Raw genomic sequence first — 22318 nt, 5'->3', positions numbered from 1 at the left:
CAGACACGGAGAAAGAAGGGGGATAGAAATGAGAAGGAGCTAAATGTTTGCTTTGTATTTGCTATCAGTGGATGTTAAATGAATGAAGGGCCTGCAACAAGACCGAGGAGACTTAAGACATTTGTGAGGGAACATCGGGGATGGGAGGCTGTGAAGACAAATAAATCCTGTTTCCCTCTGTTTTGCTTGACTTGAGGAGCGGATGGGGGGCAGCGAAGATGTTGCTGGACACCTTGGCGTGCTCCCTCTTAATCAGAGGTTGATTAAGCGCGCTTTCAGAGGCATGGATTAGGGGGCTCCCCTCGGACTCCGCTAAATTGGTCGGAAGGGAAGGAAGGCAGAGTGTTGAGCGCCGCCGAGGGAACTTTTGATGTGTCAGTCAGGGAGTCTGGCATGGTTTGCTTTTATTGACCTTCCCATCCTTGATTTGTGACAGATCCCCCGGTGCTGGGGTAGGTGCGCAATGAGAGGTGGAGGGAAGGTTAGAGGAGATTCAGCTTTTGAAGAATTTCCAAATTCTGCTGATTCGGTGGAGCTGCCACAAGCATTCCTGCAATTCATAACAATGAAGGGCACAGAGCTGCTAAACATCTGCAGCCTAGACGTTTTTTGAAGATTATATTTCTGTCACTTTTGCTTTATTTGACGACAACGGGAAAAGACATGTGGCAAAGGGTCCTGGGGCAAACTCAAACCCACGATGCACCTGCACAGTGTGCATCTGAGACCGGAGGTCCTGAATATTTCTCACCAAAGACCCCTTACAAGACAGAGAACATACCAGGGATTCTGATTATTTTTTAATGATAATATAGGCTGGTCTGGGACCTGAAATAATAGAGAGAGTTGTTTTCTGCCATTATTAGGTGATGCATGCTTAACTGGTGGGAGGAAGATATTTACTTTTTGTTCTGAGATTTGTTCTGAGGGGGAGTGAGAGGGGTAGGGGGCGCTGCTTACCACTGACCCTTGACTGACCGTTGCAGAGGTGTGGACAGTAACTGTGTTTACTCAAGTACTTTTACTTTAACTACTTTGTACTTCCGCACCACTGCAGTTTAGAGAAAATTCTTGTACTTTTTACTCCACTACTAGCTGCTAATTACTTTTTAGATTAAGGTTTTTCTTTTAATCTGATAAAATAATAATAATAAAATACATTAAACCATTGGTCCTCAATATTTTCAGGTTGTGGCCCCCCCAGATGTCAGAGTTGTTTTCAGGTCCATCAAAGAGACATTTCACCTTTAAACTTTCCACATGGTTTCATTTAAATAAATGTCTTTGTGCCAAACAACTCAAATTATCCACTATTTCACAAAAAAGTGAAGTTAACTGTATGTTCAGAAGTTAAACGGAGCTCCACCTCAAGCTACAACAATAAAATGCTGCTGAGACGATGATGATGAATCATCAGCCAATAATGTCACATATAATGTCAGTCACAGAGGCCAGAATGAATACTTTCACTATAGATATTTTAAGTATTTTGTAAAACTTTAAATTCAGGGCTCTAACTCGTAGGCTGGAGTATTTTCATATCGTAATTTTGTATTGGTAGGCTACTTTTATTTAAGTAAATGTTCTCAGTACCTCTGCATACCTGTCTGTCAATACATGACCATATTTATTCACTGTATATTAATTATAGATTGTTAGATTAAAACAATCTGTGAGCTATATTGAATTGAAAAGTTTAAATATTATTTGTTGAATTATGAAGTCTGTTAACACAAATGTAAATACTTTTTTATAATGTCATGATTATTTAAATGAATAAGACTGAGGGCCACGGACCCCTGAATGTCCCCGGGGCCCTGTTTGAGAAACTCTCAACGTCTCAGACGATTGATCTGCCAGGAAGTCCCGGCCTCGTTTTATATTAGCCGGTACTTTCCATCCGTCTTTCATTGAAATATAAACAATAGGTTTTCCTCATATCATCTCGTATCCACCGTTAATGGATTCAACAAAGTGCCACGGCTCAGGTCTAAATATATCTGTCCCCCTGTATGGACAGCGCGTGTCATTTATGGATTTATGGTTAATAATAGCCTGATGCTTTTTCCGCTGTCAGACTGGTTTGTAACCCCTTCACAGAAGGAATGGCATTATTCATGTTGCGGCGATGGCACCGCTATTAATGTAATGAGTCAGGCTGTTAATGTGATCCCGCTTCAGACACAAAGGGGATCTCTCAACCTGAGCTCCTGCTGCAGACAGGGGACCTCTGTGCCCTACATAACAACGATGGGACGTGTCATCGCTGATTTATTTTGCCCTTGAACCTCCTAGTGATAGGACCTTGTGGGATAGCCTTTAAAAGAAGCGCCCAGAGATGAAATGAATGCTCTGTACCAAACTATTGAAAGACGTGCACTACAGCTGAAGGCTTTTAGAGGGAGTGCTGTAATCTAAAATGTGCTATTTCTCACACATGGCGCAGCTCTGGGATGGGCTGATCAGATAGCCCGAGATGAATCTGACTTGACCTGTGAGCAGCAGTCACCGCCTCCTGCATTGCCGGCCATGAGAGGAATTTGCAATGGATTCCAGATAGATAGAAATCAATTCAAATTCAGCTGAGGCTCTGTAACCTCGATAAGGCGTTGCTACACCTATACTCGCAAATTTCATAATGAATAGATAAGGATTAATGTAATTTCAACCTGTCAGCGCCTGCCAGATGGCATGTCATGAATGAGCTTATCATTGTGCCGTGATTTTATTTACATCCAAGAACATAAACAGCCCTGCAAATTCGTGTCTTATCCATAAACATGACTCCATGGTAACCGTCCACAGAGGTGCATCCTCAGAAGTGTTTTAAACCGCCTTATTAGCTCAGTCCTCCTGCTCATGTAATTAATGTCTGCTTACAATGCAGCTAATATCCACTATGTAACCTGTGAAGACACGCAATAATTATGTGACCGTTTGAGTGACAGAGATCAGGGAAGCAAATAGAGCAGGCCTGTCCTCAGCCTCATCAGGAGGGGCAGAGTGTTGGTCCAGGTTAATAGGCTTCCTCCGGGGAAGGATTAGCTGGAGTTAAAGAAAGTAAGGAGGGAGGCATTTGAATTCACTTTAATAATGTCAAATACCCTAAAAATCTCTCTTTTGTAATCTCATTGTCACGGGCCATTTGCAAGATCTTGGTCCAAGGCTTTATGAAGTTCCCAACGCAGGCATTAAAAAACACTAAGATCCTGTGAAAGTACACTTTATTTGAGCTGGACACTCAGTAGTACCATCTAGAAATAGCCAGCCATCTGTTTCCTGCTTTTGCACCAGCCAAAAAAAAAAAAAAAAAAAAACTGAGTTAGAAACATTCTCAAGCTGACTTGAGTCTCGAGCGAGGAACAAAAGAGGAGGACGAAAGTGCTGCGCCGAACTGTGACTGAAGATACCGCGGGACCAAAAAAGTCCAGCCGGGGTGTCTGGATCTCGAAAGTCAGCGCGGGCAGGAAAATCTTACTTTATAATCGTAATGCCACTTGTAGTGGAGTGGACCCGTGATCGATTGGGATGTGAAGTGGCTTAGCCGTACCTCTGTGTGTCAATAGCTTCCCCCTCTCCCTCAACCTTGTGATAAAATAGAGGCTCATGGTTCTAAAGTCGGTCTGCACCTGTGAAACTGCCTGTAGCCATTCTTGACAACTGCAAGAAATCATGTGTTAAAAATTGTTAGCAACTAGTGTTGCCACGATACTAGAATTTCTAAATTCAATACAATTCCTCTAAATATTGATTTTTAATGCCACAGGGAAAAATTCACTCAACAATGAGAGCATAAAATTTTGTATTTTTATTAAAATAGAAATGTAACAAGGTCATAACGTGATTACTGATATTCAAGTGGAACTTAACTAATATCAATATTCTTTGGGGTGAAAATTTATTCTTTAAGAAATTAAATCTATGTAGTTTGTGAAATGTTTTGCTCTCTGCCAGAAAACACCCACATCTCAGATAAGAATTAACAACTTCAAAACAACAATTTTTTTTATTTTGTTAAAAGCCTTCAAAATCTAAAACTAACAGTGTAACATCTGCTCTTATAACCATCTTTATGTTAAAAATGTTTTTAATGAAAATGTTGACCATTTAAAGTTTTGTCCCACATTTCAGATTTTTACAAAAACAATTTATAGATACTTCTGATCAAATATCACTCAACTCCGAGTGAAAGTTGCTCAGTCAAAATTTTACTCAAGTTAAAGTACTAGAATACTTGTTTTTAAAATACTTAGTCAAAAGTACATGCTTTTGAAAATACATAAGTATTCGAAAGTACAAATTAAAATGTATATTTTCTAATATCAATACATACATAGTTTTGTTTTCACTTTTTTCAGACCGAGTACGAGTACTTAATAATGCCATCAAAATTTTACAATAACTTTTAAAACATGTTTTATTTTCATTAGATGCTCACTTTCTAAATGTAACAAATCATTGTTGCTGTTTCCTGCTACGAGTGTAACCATGGTTACTGTACACATGACATTTTTAGGTCATTTATAGTAAGTTACTTTACTGATTTTGTGTTCCTTATTAAACTGTGCAGTTTACTGTGTACATGATATATTTCAGTATAATAATTTCACAACATTATTATGGACTTGCACAATTAACTATTATAAATGGTGTTAAATATGATAATTATTTCAGTATCATTTACAGCATTTTAACTAGTATTTTAATGACACATTTACATGTGTAGTATTGAAGTTTCTTCTTCACGTCCCTCTTGTCTAAGAGCTAATTAGTTCCTACCTGTCATTGTTTGGGGGGGGACAGGTATGAGTGTGGGGCCAGGTGTGCAGCAGTTTTGTTGACCCTGCTGTGAACCATGTGAGTGAAGTTTCGTGTCCTGTGCTGTGAGGACGTTTTGGTGAAGAATAAATACACAAAGAGAAGTTGTAGAAGCTTTTTACGAAGAAAAGACGGTTACAGACTGATGGCTGCGGTGTTTTCTCTTCGTCTTCGGATTAATTTACCGACGCATCAACTAGTTTACAGCCGCCGGGACTTATTGGACAGCGGCTGGCTGCGGGCTGCAGGTGGACTCATGCATTTCAGTTATACGGACAGTTTGCAAAGTCTCTGCGGTCTTTAGTGGATGACGTTGAGGACAACGAGTCGCTGACGATGACGACGCGTCCAAAAAAGACGGTAAGCATCAGGAAACGCTTTGAACTCTGCGTCATGGCGGTTCGTTAGATCAGAGTCTCCCAGTCAGGTTGTTGTCAGGCTCCTGCAGAGGCTTGATGACGAGCTGATCATTTCAGTCAGGTGTGTTGGAGCAGGACAGGTGTTCCTGAGGACCAGGGTTGGGGATCACAGATGTTTGCTTGTATCGAGACGTGACGTGACGTGGATTCGGGTTGTGGCGTAGTTTTATGAGTACAAGTACGTGAGGACGGTGCTGGTATCGATATCGGTGCATCCCTAGTTTTCACAGTGTATTTACAGAAGCTTGTAACTCTGAAACCACCGGTTGATGCACTGACCTGCTTGTAGATCCACTCTGTTACACAAAGCCCATAGAAACACCTATAAAAACTTCAAAATAGAAATGCAATCACAAACAAAAAGCACCATTATTGTCATTTTCTGATGTACCTGTATTAAAATCACTGCATAAAATCAGATTGAAGCCAACTGTAAGGAGTTCTTCAAGTCTGTAAAATAACTGAGATTTCTTTCTTTCTTCAGGGGCAGAATATACTTTAATTATATGCTATTTTCACCCTGATAAAAAACGTTAACAACATTAAAAGCTACCTGGAATTAGTTCTCTTTTTCTAATCATAATAACTTCTTGAGATTTAATTTTGTCTTTCTCCTGCTGTCACCATTACGAGTTTTGTTTGACTGAAACTGGGAGCGTGCTTTCTCTTGTTACAGAGGACACCTGCGTGACGTATTTCTGCTTTTACATCAATCCCAGTTGAGAGGCCAACAGCTGACTTCAAAACTATGCTTAACCTAAAAGTAACAAGTAACAACAACCTTCCTAGAAATGTAGTGGAGTCAAAGTCATACATTTCCAAGAAAAAAACAAACTCAAATACTCAAGTAAAGTACAGGTAGTCAAATGTATTTAAATAAGTACTCAAGTAAATGTACTTCATTACTGTTCACCACGGTTTAGAATATATTCTCTAAGTAAAAACCACAACCCCTTGAAATCCGGTTTTGTCCCAGTTGTCTAGAATGACTGGATTTTCACCTTCTTTGTACTTCATCTGCAGCTAATTCCTCTGATCACACGATCAAAAGCGTCCAAACTTTTACTTCAGCAAACTCAAAGCCAGAACACAAGAGCTGGAGGTGTTAAAGGTTGAATTGACAACACATTAGAATGCGCTCCGCAGCGCCAAAGATTGAGACAAGGATTTAATTGGCTCCATATCAGGGTTAGATAGCACCGTTGTTGACTTTTGATTAGAAAAAAATAAAAGAACAAGGTGACTTGATATTGTAGTGATAAGCAAAAATCCCAACTCGATCACATCAATAAGTTTCCCGGGTGCACGTAGGTGGCTCACCTTGTAACCAATGACAGTGTCCGCAGTGTCTCGCTGGCAGATAGACATCAGTGGTTTTCAGGCGAGCGTGCATTGTCATACATTTATTGCTGTGTGTGCAGCGTCTGTTTTCCTTACAATCGTTCCGGTTGTTCTCGACATACTGTTGACTTAGAGGTCAAGCCGCGCAAAGGCATAAATTTCTGGAGCGTTGATGTTGGCTAATTCACAGCGTGTCACACAGCAGCTCTTCAAAATAAAGGTCACCTCTGAGCAGCACTTTATGGCTTTATATCCATTTTATAGGCAACCGTGCAGATTCACCACTGTACATTATCAGAATCTGAATCACCTTCGTATGTTCTTTACCTTCATACAGACACTTTGTTTCAACTCCAAGTATAATCACACATGGAGTTAAAGGGACACTTCACCCTTAATTAGAGATATATATTTTTCCCCTGGTCTGTAGTGCTGTTTATCCATCCATACTGTTTTGGTGTGATTTGCAGAGTTTTGAAGAAATCATCCGCAGAGATGTCTGCCCTCTTTCCAGTATAATGGGACTTAATAGCATTCAGCTTGTGGTGCTCAAAGTACAAAAATAATACATTAGAAAGCTTCAAATTGAAAAGGCTTTGTTGTGAGCAGTTTCATGTCGGAACAACTTCAGTTCTGCAGCAAAATCTACTGGAACTACTTTCTTTCAACTGGATCTATTCAAACTCACTGTCATCAACACTTAACCTAAACCTTCACTGACCTTAGTTATTCGGTAATTATTTGTACAATGTTAGCAGCAACTGCAATCTGAAAATTTAGGCAACTAAAACGTCTTGGTAATGTTCTGGAAAGATCGCAGTTATGATTAAAGCTACTCTCAGGATTGGTAGGAGGGAGGAATGCACACTAATATCTGAGAGGTGCAGAGCACGGAAATTCACAGGCTGTGCGAGGAAATAATTGGACACTCGTAGCCACGATGCAAAAGACAATATCCTTTATTTTACGAAGGTTTTGACATGTCAGCCTTCCTAAGACTGTCACGTGAAATTGGATGAAACAGGCCTGTGTTTACATTTTCCCCGGCAAAGTTACAGCGAGTAGTTCATTATCCAGTTAAAAAGAGGCAGGATGAGGTTTTTAATTACATAATTTTATTTTTTATGTTATATTTTGTGGTTATTATGGTTGTAGTAGCTTTAAATATTTTGAAAAAAGAACTACATTAGCAGCGTTTTGACTTTTTTTTTTTTGCAAATTTTAAAACAATGAATCAGAAGTGGTGGATGGAAATGGCAAATTTCACAAAAAAGGTTTACACTTGCACATATTTTTGAGGAAAGGACCTTCCTCACATTAATACACAGATGTAACAGACCAGTTATATTTATTGACGTCATCTTGTTGTGCCCTCTTTGTCTGCACTGGAGAATTTGTGCCACCCTACTGATTTTTCTCTCTGTGGTCTTTATTTTGCAGATTTACTCAACAATTGGCTAAAATTTGCAATACATTTGGATGGAAACACGGCTAATGACTGTTGGTATGAGACATAGGGAACCCTAACCCATGATGTAAAGGGCAAATGCATTATAAGTTGGAGTATACAGTCAGTAGATCCTGTACTCCAACAGAGACTAGACTGACTCAAAACACTGACAGTGAAAAGAAAAAAAATCTGAGAAAATCAGCATCCTAACCAACAAATCAGTAGCAGAAGAATCTCTTGAAAATATGATAGCTGCCAAATCAAATGCTTAATTCCAATCTAACCTTGATCCTAAATTTAATGTACCGTATTGTCCAGAACACAGCATAAGAGAATTCAGAACACTTTTAACTTTATTTTAGTTTGTTCAGTTTCTCAGCTATGAAAAGTCTTTATACAAAAGCAGTTGTTGCAGAAGGGCAAGTATTCTGACAATCAGGGTTGTGTTGCATGAATTTATGTTGTGCATGTGAGAAACACCATAATTTATGACCTCATAAATGATTTAACTTGACATTTAATTTTATTTTGCATAGAACCATTTATCCTTAGTTTTCCAGAACAGGTTACTTTGTGATATTCAGGAGATTAAAAACAAAAGACATAAGCAAAAATGATAAACTTATCCTCTCATAAAGAATAGCTACACTGTGCAACATGTGAAGTATAATTTAAACAAAAGACACTGAAGGTCCCAGTGTGCACAGTTGTGTTCAGGGTAATGAAATGTTTTGGTGTCTTGTAAAGAGGGCGTGGCATTTTGTGTGCATGACACAAAAATAAGAAAGTAATCAATCATGTTAAACTGCTAATAGTGTTCAGCATTCAGAGGTTGTTCATAGAGACCAGGATGTGTTCTGCCTCCAGTCCAGCTTTTGGAGTGGCCATATTCAAATTCAGTGTGAGAGTTTAATGATTTGATTCACAGGGCACTTAAATTTCTACCAGCCTTTGCAGCTACTGTACATGTTGATTCGAGGTTGAGCCCTCTGTGGCAAGACTGTGTTGACATTATGTCTCTTTGTCTAAGCTTGTTATCTTTGTGCACCACAGTTTGCTTCACTCGTTCCAAAATGCCACTCTATGTGTCTTTAGTTGCGAGCATATTAGTCTCCATGGAAACTCATTTTACCAATACTTCATTGGAGCCAAATGACCCTGTACTGTTACTTAGCTTCTCGCTGCTTTGTGTGGAAGTGTTTTCTTTTGGAGATTAAACGTTCGAAGGCAAATTGAGGTCCCGCTGGTTTTATCGCCGGGATATTGAATAAGCATATGTGGAAAATACCAAAGCGTGGTACTGTAACACATTATTTGAAAACAGATTATGATATATTTCTCTGCTTCTTAGGGGCTGGGGGATAACAACATGTGTAATGCCAGGGGTGCTGCACTATTTTATCAGGTGGAAACAGGGTGTATTTGACTCTTTAATATCCTTGCCCCTTTAATACAACACATTTGACAGCAGAGCATTTCTTCAGATTAGTGAGCAGACATGAAAACGCTGGTTGTTTTATGTAACCATATTTTGCTTCCTGTGGTTCTACCTGCTTTTGCTACCGAACGCTATCTGTTCCGGGATTCCCTCCGGAATATTTACGCCATTCCTGTCTTCAAAATGTCCACAGATAATTGCTTGAAGGAAGCGCCCAGGAAGGTCAGCCAAGTATCCCGCCGTAGGTGCCAAAGTGAAATCTACAGGACTACAATTACTTGGACAGACTGAGGCGGCGGAGCAAAGTGAATGACAGGTAGGAAATAATTCATATGAATCACCTGCTGTATTATGAATAACCACCTGCTGAGAGGACATAGCACGGTCAGTTATCCTCAGAATTGGTTCTGAATAGCCCTTTTTGTCATTTGTTGGTAATTGCCTTAATTCTCTTGATAATATAGTGAAATTAACCTCGGAGAACATTTCTTCCTTATGGCATTTATGAGACAAGGTTGAAGTTGACATGCCAGCAGTCCCACAATTATATTTAGATTATTCTACTCTGCTGCTATTTGGCTTCCTCGTTTGATGTCGACACTTTAGAGGAGTCCTTTCTGCTGCCACTAATAATTCATAGTCTTCGTTTTACCAAAACATACAGTGTGGAATCCTACACGAAGGGCGTTCTTCAGGAAATTCAGGATCACTCACGTCTATTTTCTATTTAGGCTACATCTGACCTTGTAGTGAACAGACATAAAAGGCTGTCAGTCAAACCATCATGCCGTCTTTGTTTCTTTGTGGTTGTCATTCTCCAGAGGAGTCAAGCAGCCACTGACTTAAATCTAGTGATTCTATGCTCCTGGCAAAATGCTTCTCTGTCCTTCTTTCTACCGAACTCAGCGACCGCCTCGGGGTAAGGTGGAAAGAAGGTGAATAAAATAAAAAAAGTTTTAGAACAGCGTTTGGATGGTTACAGAATTTAATCAACGCCAGTAGATGGTTAAATAGTTATTTTTTTTAAAGTAACACTCTGACCTTTAAGAGACTTTTAACCTTTTCTGTCAAACTGTAGTGGCGAAGAATAAAATGTGTTGACACATCTGCTGTTAAAGTCGCACTAAAACTTGTTTTATTGTCAACATGAACGAAAAACAGCCTGATTACACATTATAAATCTTACTGATATTTGACATTTTGTGGCGATCAATAACAAGCCTCCTAAATGAACAAGAATGGAGGATTTACGCCACATCGCTGCCCTGGTCATGACCGCCGCATGCGCTTCTGACGCTCCAGGCAAAAAAACAATTACACCACCCCCTCCCTTGAAACATACCACACCAGCAACAACACAGAAACATAAATATGTCATACAGGTAATTGTGCAGGCAAGAGTGCAGAAAGTGTGCATTACACAATCTGCAGACATTTTACGGATCCATATACAAATAACGTGGCTACGTAATAACTCCAATAACCTGGTTCAGAATTCTTTACAGTAGAGTCCTGACAGCAGCTCTTTTCCAAATAATCCATGATCAACAAGAGCACATCTTACCTGTCAGAAGTTTACTTGGTGCACCGTCATCACAGCAAAGGTCTTAACTGCATCATCTATCTGCTAACAGCGCTAACACCTGCTGCTGCTCCTTCTGGAGCAAGACTGGTAGCTGTGCTAACGCTGATGGTCTTTCGGTTTGGTGGTGAACTTGACTCTTCCTTGCTAACACTCATAATGTTTTACCAACAAATCCCTCTGGTTTTTGGAGTGCTTGCTTTGATAGTCTCCTCTTTTTGTATTCACAGCCAGATAATTTCTCATTCCTCAGTCCTTTTGAGTCATCTGTCTTTTATCAGTGTTTGTAAAGCAAGTCTCAAGTCCTCAAATGTATGACTCAAGTCAAGTCATGTGGCTGAAGTCCCTCACCTCTGCCAGACACCTCTCTTCTCTCTTTTGTATATGCACGCCTCTGCTCAATGTTTTCATATGGCCAGAACAGCTTACCATGTGTCCTTGAGAGTCATTTCAAATTGTAAAGCTCTGACTCACTGTGGGTTATCCTCTCGGGCAGAATGGCCAGCTCCGGCCACCTGTGCACTCTTACACATTTTTATATATAAGGCAATCCTTGGTCTGCTCCCACGCTACCTATGTGTCTTTATCACGCAAAAAAAGTGCCAGGCAGTATTCATTGCGCTCTCAGGACTTCTTTACGCTCTCTGCTCCAAATGCCCGGACAGAAATTGGAAAAAGGGCTTGAGGGTATTCTGCCCCCTCGGCCTGGAATATGGTGCAGAATTACTTAAAGCTCAAACACCTGTTACACAACTGACTCTGTTTCAATGCTTGCTAATTGTACTTTGTCTCAATTTGTGTCTCTGTTTGCAACTTTGTGCTTTGGCTGCTGACTGTCTTGGTCAAGCTGTGAAAAAAGAGATTCTTAATCTCTGTGGGACTCTTCTGGTTAAATAAAGGTTAAATAAAAAAAACAACAACACACAGGTAGTCTATTTAAAGTAATTGGCAACCAGCCACAGTAACAATCAAAGAGCATGCAGCGTTGGTGCAAGGAGGAAACTAGTTCACTGCAAAAAATGTGAGCACCATCCATTAGACTTCAAATTTCTTCATATATTCAAAGCATAAATAGTCACTACAAAACTACCTCTACATCAGAATATAAAGTAAGGAAGGACTTGTATAATATCTACAACCTTATAAAAGAGAGTCTTTTATGATGTAAGTGTACTCTGTGACCACGCTGTCAAATCTCACAGCAGCGGGTTCTCCTCTGGCCTCAGCACTCCGGTGTTTGAATCATGGAGTAACACACACAGCGCTGAGGTCACAGATTGGACTAAGAAATGGCAAACAACGTTAGCTCTCCGGCTGTTAGGCTGTTGGAAATGAAGTATATCCCAAACTATTTAGTGCCCACACAGATATCGCACCAGCCGTGATGCAGTACCAACATCGTCAGTTGGTACCAACAACACCCACCCACTAGCAGTAAAATAAATAACGTTTTTCAGTTTATTTTTCTTCTGCTTTTTCTTTTTTAATTTGACCAAATAATTACACAAGTAGGGAACAAACTATAGGCCAATATGAGAATTCATTCTTGTGTAGCCTTAAAGGTGCTGTGCACCAAATGTATCACTCCTGAAAGGCAGAATCTGTGATCCAAATCTAAACACAGCAGTCACTTCTTAATCAAATTTCAAAACACTTAGTTGTAGCCTGTTAGAAATCACCAAACCTGAGGCCAGACTCTCAGTCACTGCCAACTATTTAATATGCAGACACTAGATAACAGCACAATCAAGTTATTAATGTTTCCTGATGCTGTTTGAAGTTTGTGGTCAAGAGTAAACACCAGTAAACGTGCACATATTTAAATTAATTAGGGATGCCCCATGACAGTGGAAGGTTCGAATCGTCAGTCAGAGATGGATTCTTTCAGTTGAGCCGTGATTTTTTTTCTTTCTTTCTCAGTGCGTGTTACAATAACAGGATAAAACTGATTGAAGGTTACAAAAACACACAGGGAGAACATTTCAATGAGGAACTTTAACTAAGGTGAATCATAAATATATATTAGCTTAGCATCCACATGACAACATGCAACTTTCAGCTCTTGCTTTTTAGCTGCATAATTGAATACAGGCTGTGGACTCTGCAGGTGATGCGCTGTCAGCCACCTCACCAGGGCGCACCAGTGGAGCGCACAGAGTAGGTGACGCTTGCTTGTTTGCTTGTGCTTGTTTTTGCCACTGACAGGCTCAGATTGTTCTTGCGAGTTTCTTTTTTAACCAGTAAGATATGTTTTTTTTAAACCAGAGAAAGCTGTTTTATTGCAAATTCACAGAACAAACTTGACAGAAACAAAATAAAACTCACCAAAAATGTTTTGGTTCATCGTATCGCTAATCCAAGAATCACCAGCTGCGATTTGATGGAAATAAACCCTTAATTTATGGCGTGAAAAAGTGGCAGGTGACACTGGATTGGCTGGCTGCTGCAGTGCTGCAGGCTGGGGAGAGAAGCTCTGTGGTGCGCTGATTTGATGACTGAATTATGGGAGGATGCACACTTGTAGTTTCTCTGACCGTGTGAAAATCTGATGTTTTCACATCACATATGATGAAAAAAGAGTCTTACTGGTAAAACATACTCGTAAAGGCTGATATATTTGCACTGTACAGCCAAATCTGATTCGACTTTTAGTCTGAGACAACCCAACCATTAACATTAATTTAGATGCAAAAACATCCACATCTTTCACTGACTTGCATTTATATACCGTGTATTTTACGGATGAGATCATACTGATGAGGACCCAAATTTGACATGATACTGTATGTTAACGGTCAAAATGGAGACGCACATTCCCTTTAACACATTACGTTGATTTGCGTTTCACTGCGTTGGCATCTCATCCACCCATGTGTGCTGCCTCTGATGTCTCTGCATGTTGTTGACCGCGGTGTTTAAGGGAATTTCAGACGTTTGTCCGTCTAACCACCAGCTGGCCGGCTGACTCAAACCCTCAGCAGAACATCAAACATCACAGTATCTCACTGCTTGGCTCAGTTTCACATAAACAGATCAAGGGTAGCACAATGTTTTTATTCCAGTTGATATGGAAATGTCACATCATTTCAAAGAGAACTTCTGTTTTATTCATGTCTAATATCCCTTTACTTCTGACTGCCTAACACGGACCTGGAGGAGCTCGAAGCAATGCTATGAAGCAAAAGAAGCTTTGCTGTAGGAGGTACAGTGCGCTGTACATGCAATTGTTGTGCTGCAAAAAAAAAAAAAAAAAAATGTGGGATTTGTAAATACTTCTGAGGAGATAATATTAGCCTTTTCTGTACAGAGGGATTTTCTGCACAGATTCTAAAGCAGATTCTTCTTTTCCTGCTTTAAGGCAATTATTGTTAGATTTTCGCTGCATTGATGCCTCACAGTTTGAAGTGATGATCAGGTGAGTGCGAAATTGGTCAGGATGAAGTAACCTTTTCTGAGGGGAAAAGAAATATATATCTGCTCATATTTAGAAGCAGAACACATTTGATAGCTTTTGCCTCTTTCTTTCTATCACACAAGATTTGTTATTTTAACAGATGTTACGAGGTTCTGTTTGAAGAAAAAGAATATTTGTCATCAGACAGGAACATGTCTGGATGGTATACTGTAACCATGCTGATTTCAATTTCTGTTCTCATAAAATTAAACATTTATATTTTTCTTTATTAATAATGCTGATGACACTGTAATTAGTTTCTGTATTCAAGCAAAATATCTATAAGCAATTAGGGCAAAGTGTGTAGTTAATTACAATAATTTATCTAGGGCTGCAACCAAGCTAATTATTTTCATTGTCATTATCATTAATCTGCCTTGTTTCTACAGTTAATTGGTGAACAATATAATCTGTAAAATGTCAAAAAATAGTGAAGAATAGCCAGGTGACTTCATCAGGCTGCTTGTTTTTCCAGACCAACACTCCAAAACAAAAAGATATTTTCCTCACTATCATGTAAGACAAAGAAAAGAAGCAACTCTCACAGTAACAACTGAGATTTTTGCAATTTTTTGGCCGATTAGTTCTCTGTCAAACGGCTAATTTGCTGTAAACTTACGTGTGAAAAAATTGTGGTCTGTTGACATCAGAATAAAACTGAGTATTATTTGTTAAAGTACTCAGAAAGCATGTGTGAAGGGAAACTGGTAACCATATTTCATTGGTGGAGAGGGTCGTCAAATGATGCCGGCAGCAAAGTAACCTGAAAGTGTCCCGGTGACCAGGCGAATCTGCGAGCTCCTGTTTTATTTTCTCTGGCAGATGCGTCTGGCTCCCCTCCCGCTCAGACAGATTTCCAGTCGACCTGGATCTGGTTCAGGCCAGTCACAAGCGTTTATCTGGTATGGAGTGGGTTTGATATGAAACAAACAAGAATATCAGCATGTAGAGCCAGAATATCTCAACATCTCAGTGATTTAAGGGTTTATTCAAAAACCCAACAACCAGAGTCTGTGTTTGTTGGAACATTGGGAAGGTGAACAAAGATGGTATTGGTGAGTTTTAGTTTCTTTCAGTCAAGTTGTGGTTTATGATGATCTACGAGAAATTACTGTTTTTGTCAGTGGAGTCCAGTGGCTTTGAGAACTACGATATTAGCGACCATTTTGGGTCAAAAGGGCTTACTGTTTAACAAAAAGGTCTATCTTTGTAGGTATCCCTTCCAAAATGTTGTCAGTAACAAAACAAGTCACAAAAACAAGGACTTTTAGTGGACGTGCTTTGATGGAAGTATTAGACCCCAAGGATTATAATGCAGCCAAATCAAATTTTCACAGCAACATAAAGCAGGATAGACTTTTGCTTGCCAGAAAACAGACATAACAAAAAGTGTTTTAGTCAATATATAGTACAGTCCATTCTTTGTTATTTTTTTTAACTTTACAGTGCAATCATTCTTTATATAGGCTTATCAAATACAACAGAATTGGCTGTCTGAGAGATCTGTAGAGTTATCATTTCTGCATCGTCTGATTCTGTCTCCGCCGGCGTCAGTGCTGAAGGAGTCGCACTTGTTGACAGGGAGGGTAATAGAAAAACATACTCCTCAGCTGTAGTAGGACGTGTGTCTGGCTGTTCATCAATGCAAGTTTTTTATTTTTCTTAAAGAAGTTAAACAGCGAGCTCTATTTCATTTTGATAAACTAGTGGCTAAAGTGTTTTAGCATCAGCTGCAGGTGTTGCATTGTTTATGACACCACTGAACTCCCATGATGCTCGCTGGGGTCATGGGTCAATGGCTACCTGCGTATGTATCAGCTTTTAAAAATTTGATCCGTGAGCAGGCAGTGCATGATGGTGAATGTTGTTTTTTGATCATTTGTTGTTGTTTTTTATTTCTGTTACCTGCCGAGGGACTACAGATGTAAATTAGCATTCTTGCTAACTCTGGCATGTTTACATCATCTATTATACACTGAGGTCCCTGTAAGTAAATTTAAAAAAAAGTTTTAAAAAAATGTATTACTAAGACAATAATTAAAAATACTGAATATGATTTTTGGATGTGCCATCTGCCTTGTTGAGTGGCAGAGGCACACCCATGGCTACGCTATGGTTTACCGCCATTGTAGCCAGCTGAAGCGATCTACTGGACCAGTTCCAAAACTCTTTGCACCTATTAGTCATTTAGTTACGGACACATATATGCAACACCATCACAGCTCATCTATGCACGCTGCAGTCTGTTTACAATTTCCTGTCGCTCGTGTTTTGTTGATCTAATTGGTCGCAGGTCTATCAAACTGCGTCCCACAGGAGTTTTGTTCTACGCCTGTTGATAACGTCCCTTGAAATCCGAAAATGAACTGAGAGGTTCCAGACTAATGTGCATTTGCAAATTGGTTTGGCGATGCCAGATTAACCTAAAAATGACCCTCATACATTTTGTAACATAATGACATGACTTTGATAAGTCCAAATTATAACGATGCTTTTGTCTTCACTGGCGTGTGTTTGTTATTGAGGTGATATCTGTCTGGTCAGCTCTGTTAGCCACCACTGTTTTCTGTTTATTCAGGGACTCAGAATGAAAACATATGAGGAATGACCTCTTTTACACCAGAGGAAGTGACTGAACAGGTGTTCAAAACAGTGAAAAGGAGGCGAATTAGTTGTTTGGCAGCAGCGGCGCCATGCAGACTTGATAACGTTCTGTAAACTAGCAACTTTAATACCTTGCAATGTCATATTTGACCTCATCTGCATGTTATCTCAGCCTGTTACAGCGGCACGACTGGCACCTTCCTCGAGGGCCCTGCTTAATGTCTCCACTCGTATGTCTGCTGCCACACCCTATATATCTCCATTCTCAATTATACATGGCTGGAATGGGAAATTAACATAGGGCACATCATAAAAAGCTTGATAACAGAGCTAATACAATTACATTAGAGTGATTAAAAAAGGTTAAATAGGTGATCTATTACATTGATCTTAAATGCATTCAGACTTAATTTAATTTAACAGTGCTATAATGCTGTAGTTAAAATATGTCCTATTAGTGTTTGGAGCCTGCATGTATAACGATTAATTATTGAATAATTGTTCATGCATTTCAACACTGGCAGGCTCTGAAGGGTGATTTATTTTCTTCAGTGGCTGTACAGAGATAGGGCTTAATTACAGTGGATAGCCTTATCTCCCCTCTCTAATCCTCTCTTTGGAGTCTCCCGCGTTCACGCCATCTAGTCGTCGATATCATCAGACTGTTGGCAGAGCCAGACAGAGAAAGTGATCCCCAATTTCTCTGTCACATTAAGGCCCATTCATGAAGTCTCTCCGCTGTGGACCTGATTTAAGAACTCCAAAGTGGGAGGAAAGAAGAGTCGCTGAGTGCTGAAAACCTCTCCCTCCAGTCGGAGGTCAGTGCTGGCTGGCACATTACCCACTTGTGCTGTCTTTGTCAGCTGGATGGACTGAGGAATGTGTGGTCAAATCTGATCAGATAATGGGCTCAGTTTGTTGCCAGGAGCAATTTGTTGCGGATATTATTGTACTAATGTAGACAATTTGATTGCTTACTGCCTCGCTACAAGTCCAAAACTCTGTGTCTGTGCTGTTCACGAGGATGTTGACCAAGTACTTGCCAGATAAGCCATTTTAGCCCCAAGTGCATGCAGACAAATATCTGTTTTGACTTTCAGTTGACCACCAGTTTGACTTGATGACTCAACCGTGCTAGATCTTAATCAGGGAGACTCACAGTTTAATTATTGTCAGTTGATGGAAGATTTCCACCAGTGTTGGCACAGACAGTTGCATATATCAAATAAACTTGGGATGGCAGCTTAGATAGACTGCATTCTGAAGTTTCCAGCAGAAGTGGGATCAGCTGATGTGTCCAGAATGATGTGTTTGAGCCACAGCAATGTGATGCTCAAGATACTGCAAGGAAATACACTTGTAGGCGAAGGAAAATGAGGGATGAAACGTAGGGTTTGGACTAAAGAGGAGCCGACCTCCAGACAAAGAACAATGCAGTTGCCATCTTTAAACCACCAGCCAGATCAGCAGAATGGACCATCATGGACACCCCAGGAGGAGAGCAGGTGAGCATGGATGAGATTCATGCTACAGTTTGGACTGAAGTCTGCTTCTGGCTAACACCGGGACAGGAAAAAGAAACAAACGAAAAGGGACTGGCCAAGTAATGGGGAAACCAGAGACTATTGTCCCTACACAGAGAGTCCTGGTCCCCAAATCGCAAATCGAGGTATTGCACTTGATGGAAGGACCATTTCTGAAGTGACAGGACGTAACGTGCAAGACTCCAGCAGGCCGAGGGGACGAGGTCTCTGTGTTTACATCCATGATGCTTCGTGCGCAAACTCAGTCAAAGTTGACAGACGATTTCGGGTGGTATCTACAGACATGAATCACCAACACTTCTTGCAGGGACTCTTTCAGAAGCTGGGCAGGTGAGCGGTGGCAGCAGCAGTAGTTTTCCAGTTTTATTTAATTTTTGTTTAAGAATTTTATTTTATTTATGTATTTTGTGTGCAGCATGGAGGAACTACAATTCTAATTTCTTTGTACAAACCTGAGTTTTGCAATGATATATGATCCCTTGATTCCTTGATAAACCACTGCAAAATGTAGAAAACCTTATAGTTAATCAAGCAATGATATAATTAAACCTTAAACTCTTCACAGTGAGTTATTTTCAGCTATTTCCTTTGATTATAATTGGATGTATTTCATCAGAGAATGCCTAGATATAACTAAAAGTATGTGGACACTGCTGTCTGTAAACTTTTTTCACTTTCCTTTGTCCCAAATGAAATCAAATCTTAATGCAACACCATACAATGATATTTTAGACAAAAGTGTTCTTCCAACTTTTTGGAAAAAGTTTGATTCAACACTCACAAAACCAGGTCCATAAAGAACTGTTTTTTCCCAGTTTGGTGTGAAAGTACTTGACTGGCCTCCACAGAAACCCTGGCCTCAATGCCATCCAGCACCTCTGGGATGAACTGGAACACTGACTGTGAGCCAGCCGTCACCACCCAACATCAGTGTCGAACCTCATGAATGCTCTTGTGGCTGAACGGGAGCAAATCTGAGCAGCCTGGATCAAACATCTGGTGGAAAGGCTGAAACCAGAAGAGTGGAGGTGGATATAGCAGCAGAATAATGCTTGAAAGGAAATCGTTCGACAATTACCAACCCTGTCGCCAAACAATACATTTGATATTGGTGGATTCTGCAAGACCCGGGTTATGTTCATTGACAAGAGTTTTGAATTCTTTCTTTTTACAATATACCTCATGAAAAATGTGGTATGGTTGGATAATAATGTGGTTATAGCAGATAAACAATGTTTAAGTTATCTTTAAGGTTACGCAACTAAGAAAATTAGAGCGGGCATGTGGTCCCACGCACAAGTCCCAAGCCAGACACGCTACATGCCCATCCACCACTCCAACCTACACACTCTCTCAGAATCATGAAGTGCTGAATAGGCCAAGATTAATGCAATTCCTACGCATGCTGGTCTTAAGGCCGGTATGTAGTTGTGTGTAGGCCTAAGCTGTAGCCTACACCATTATGATCATTTATACTGTTTGTGTCTCCCTTGCTCTGCAATTACACCACCAAAATGCTACTTCACAGGAGAGTTTTTATGCTACTGGTTTTGGCTTCTTTGTGTACTTCAAACAATGGTGACTGAACCTTAGCTGGTCAAGTTGAAACTGAAGCTAATAAACGTTTGACAACCGCTACTTTTACTGAAACACAAAAAAAGAGAGGAGATGTCTGAGGAGATGGGACTTCATCGGTTAACCCCTCCTTGATTTGGTCCACGTTTGTTCAACTCACGTTCAGGAACCAGCCGGAAATGTGTATGAGGAAGTGAGATAATACCTAGCAGCCTAACCTGTTGTGTGGCGGCGCACTTCATACCTAGCTCCCAAGCTTTTACATGTAGATGCAATCATTAGATGTCTAGGTTTGGGCGTCCACATATTTTAAGGGAAGCCATACTACTACTACTACTATTGCTCCTACTAGGAAACAACACAATATATTGCAGTTATGTGCAGACAGTCTGATAGACCCTTTCTGAGCAGACACCATCATCACTTCAGAGTACTAAGCCACAAAACCTATGAAAATGTCATCGTGCTGAGCAGATGGTTGCCAGAATTGAATAGTGATGACTCAAAATTGAAGTTTAATCACATACTAGCTGCTTCTGCCAATCAAATAAAAAAGAAGACAAAGATTTAAGACGATAAGTGCACCGTCCGGATGGAGAATGAGTAACTAGAGAATAACCAAGTAAAATTATATTAACAGGTCAGTCTGACAAGTTAAATGAAGGTCCAAACATTGCTTCTCCCTAGACTTGTGAGTGAAAATATGCCTTCTAAAAGCAGTGCTAGGACGGCGACGTGCATGGTTGATGGAGTGGAATTATACACATTGACTGTCTTTGAAGTCCTTCACTGCCTTCCTGTTTTCTGGAGTGATGAAGACGGCGCCGGAGATGCTCAGTATGCTGATTTCTCAGCAAGATGACAGGGGAGGCTGGATGTTCTGCTGTACTTTTCATTGGCTGAGTGGGTTGATGTTTGTCGGAGCGGCAGGCATTACGGCTTGTGACTAGTTTGGGCATCCTAAACATCGGAGCCGCTGCCGTATTCCTGGTTTTTCAGTGACCGGAGAGAAGAATGTCAAACTGAATGCACTGACAAATTCGCTCCCATAAACCGTCATTCCAGCGTGTTCGGGCTCAGTGACAGCTCTGCCTGAAACTGACACAACTCCCACTGCAAAGAGACGAGCAGGCTAACTAATTAGAGCAGAGATCCAACACAGATGTTTTAATGAAGAGATTTTATATCACCACACAGAAACCTGAACTACTTTGTCATTTGTCTGTGTTTTTTACCTCCCTTATTGCACTTGGAAACTGCTTCAGGAAGATTTTAATACAAGTTAAGAAAGTTTTTTATTTTTTTATTCTCAGCATACTTTCATGATGAAGAACCCTTGCCTTGGATTTCATTTAGTTTTAGAAGATTAATCCGTTTTAAGGCACATTAAGCTCATTCGCTTCCATTTATTTTCAACTGATGATTTAGTATCTTCTTTATATTTTCTAATCATTATTCTGCCATTAAGCTACGTGGAGACCTTGTTTTTTGATTTGATGTTTACAGATAGAAACAACACTTTAATTTTCTCACATGCTTGTTACTATCAGCTTCCTGCTCTACATCTTACACTTTTTAATTTAAGCATTTTTTTCCCTTTCGCCAAATTATTATCTTTTTATGCCCTATCAAAGTGGATTTTTGTGATGAACGATATATCTGAGGCTGATGCATTATCCTCCAATGTGGACCCTTTTTTCCTTTTTATTACAATAGCTGTGATTCTTTTGTGACTCTGAATGAACACCGCGAGTATAATAATGCGGCAGATTAATTCGTATTAATTGCATTGCCTGTCAGCACTTTAAAAAAGGAAAAAAGATAAAGAAGAATGCCAGTGAAAGCGGCCTTTTCTTATCTCAGCTATAATTTGATCACAAGACTTGTATTGACAGCAGGAGGGACCTCTGGTATTTCTCAAAAGTTAGCCTTTATTGTCCTCCTCACATTTGTGCAATCGCAAAATTAATCATAATTATCGTTATCTTTCCCTGAAATTACGGGTGCATCTTTGTTTTTCCCCCTCGAAGACAAATATTTTATATAAACACACATCTCATGTCACCTGATTATTAAATTATTGGTTGTGGTTG

At 40.0% G+C, this 22318-nt stretch overlaps 1 protein-coding gene across 4 annotated transcripts in view; it reads left to right on the top strand.

Moving 5' to 3' along the window:
* LOC146309109 (RNA binding protein fox-1 homolog 3-like) overlaps positions 1–22318 on the top strand; it is a 520112-nt gene that overhangs the window by 53885 nt on the left and 443909 nt on the right. For all 4 annotated transcript variants that reach the window (XM_084743796.1, XM_084743798.1, XM_084743794.1 and 1 more), the window contains exon 2: positions 9660–9782. The gene's annotated coding sequence lies outside the window, so the exon portion shown is untranslated. The remainder of the gene's footprint in view (positions 1–9659; positions 9783–22318) is intronic.

Source organism: Lutjanus erythropterus, chromosome 19 (assembly GCF_056507025.1).
Source record: "Lutjanus erythropterus isolate fLutEry1 chromosome 19, fLutEry1.hap2, whole genome shotgun sequence".
NCBI lineage: Eukaryota > Metazoa > Chordata > Actinopteri > Lutjaniformes > Lutjanidae > Lutjanus > Lutjanus erythropterus.
This window is presented reverse-complemented; position numbering and strand designations above follow the sequence as displayed.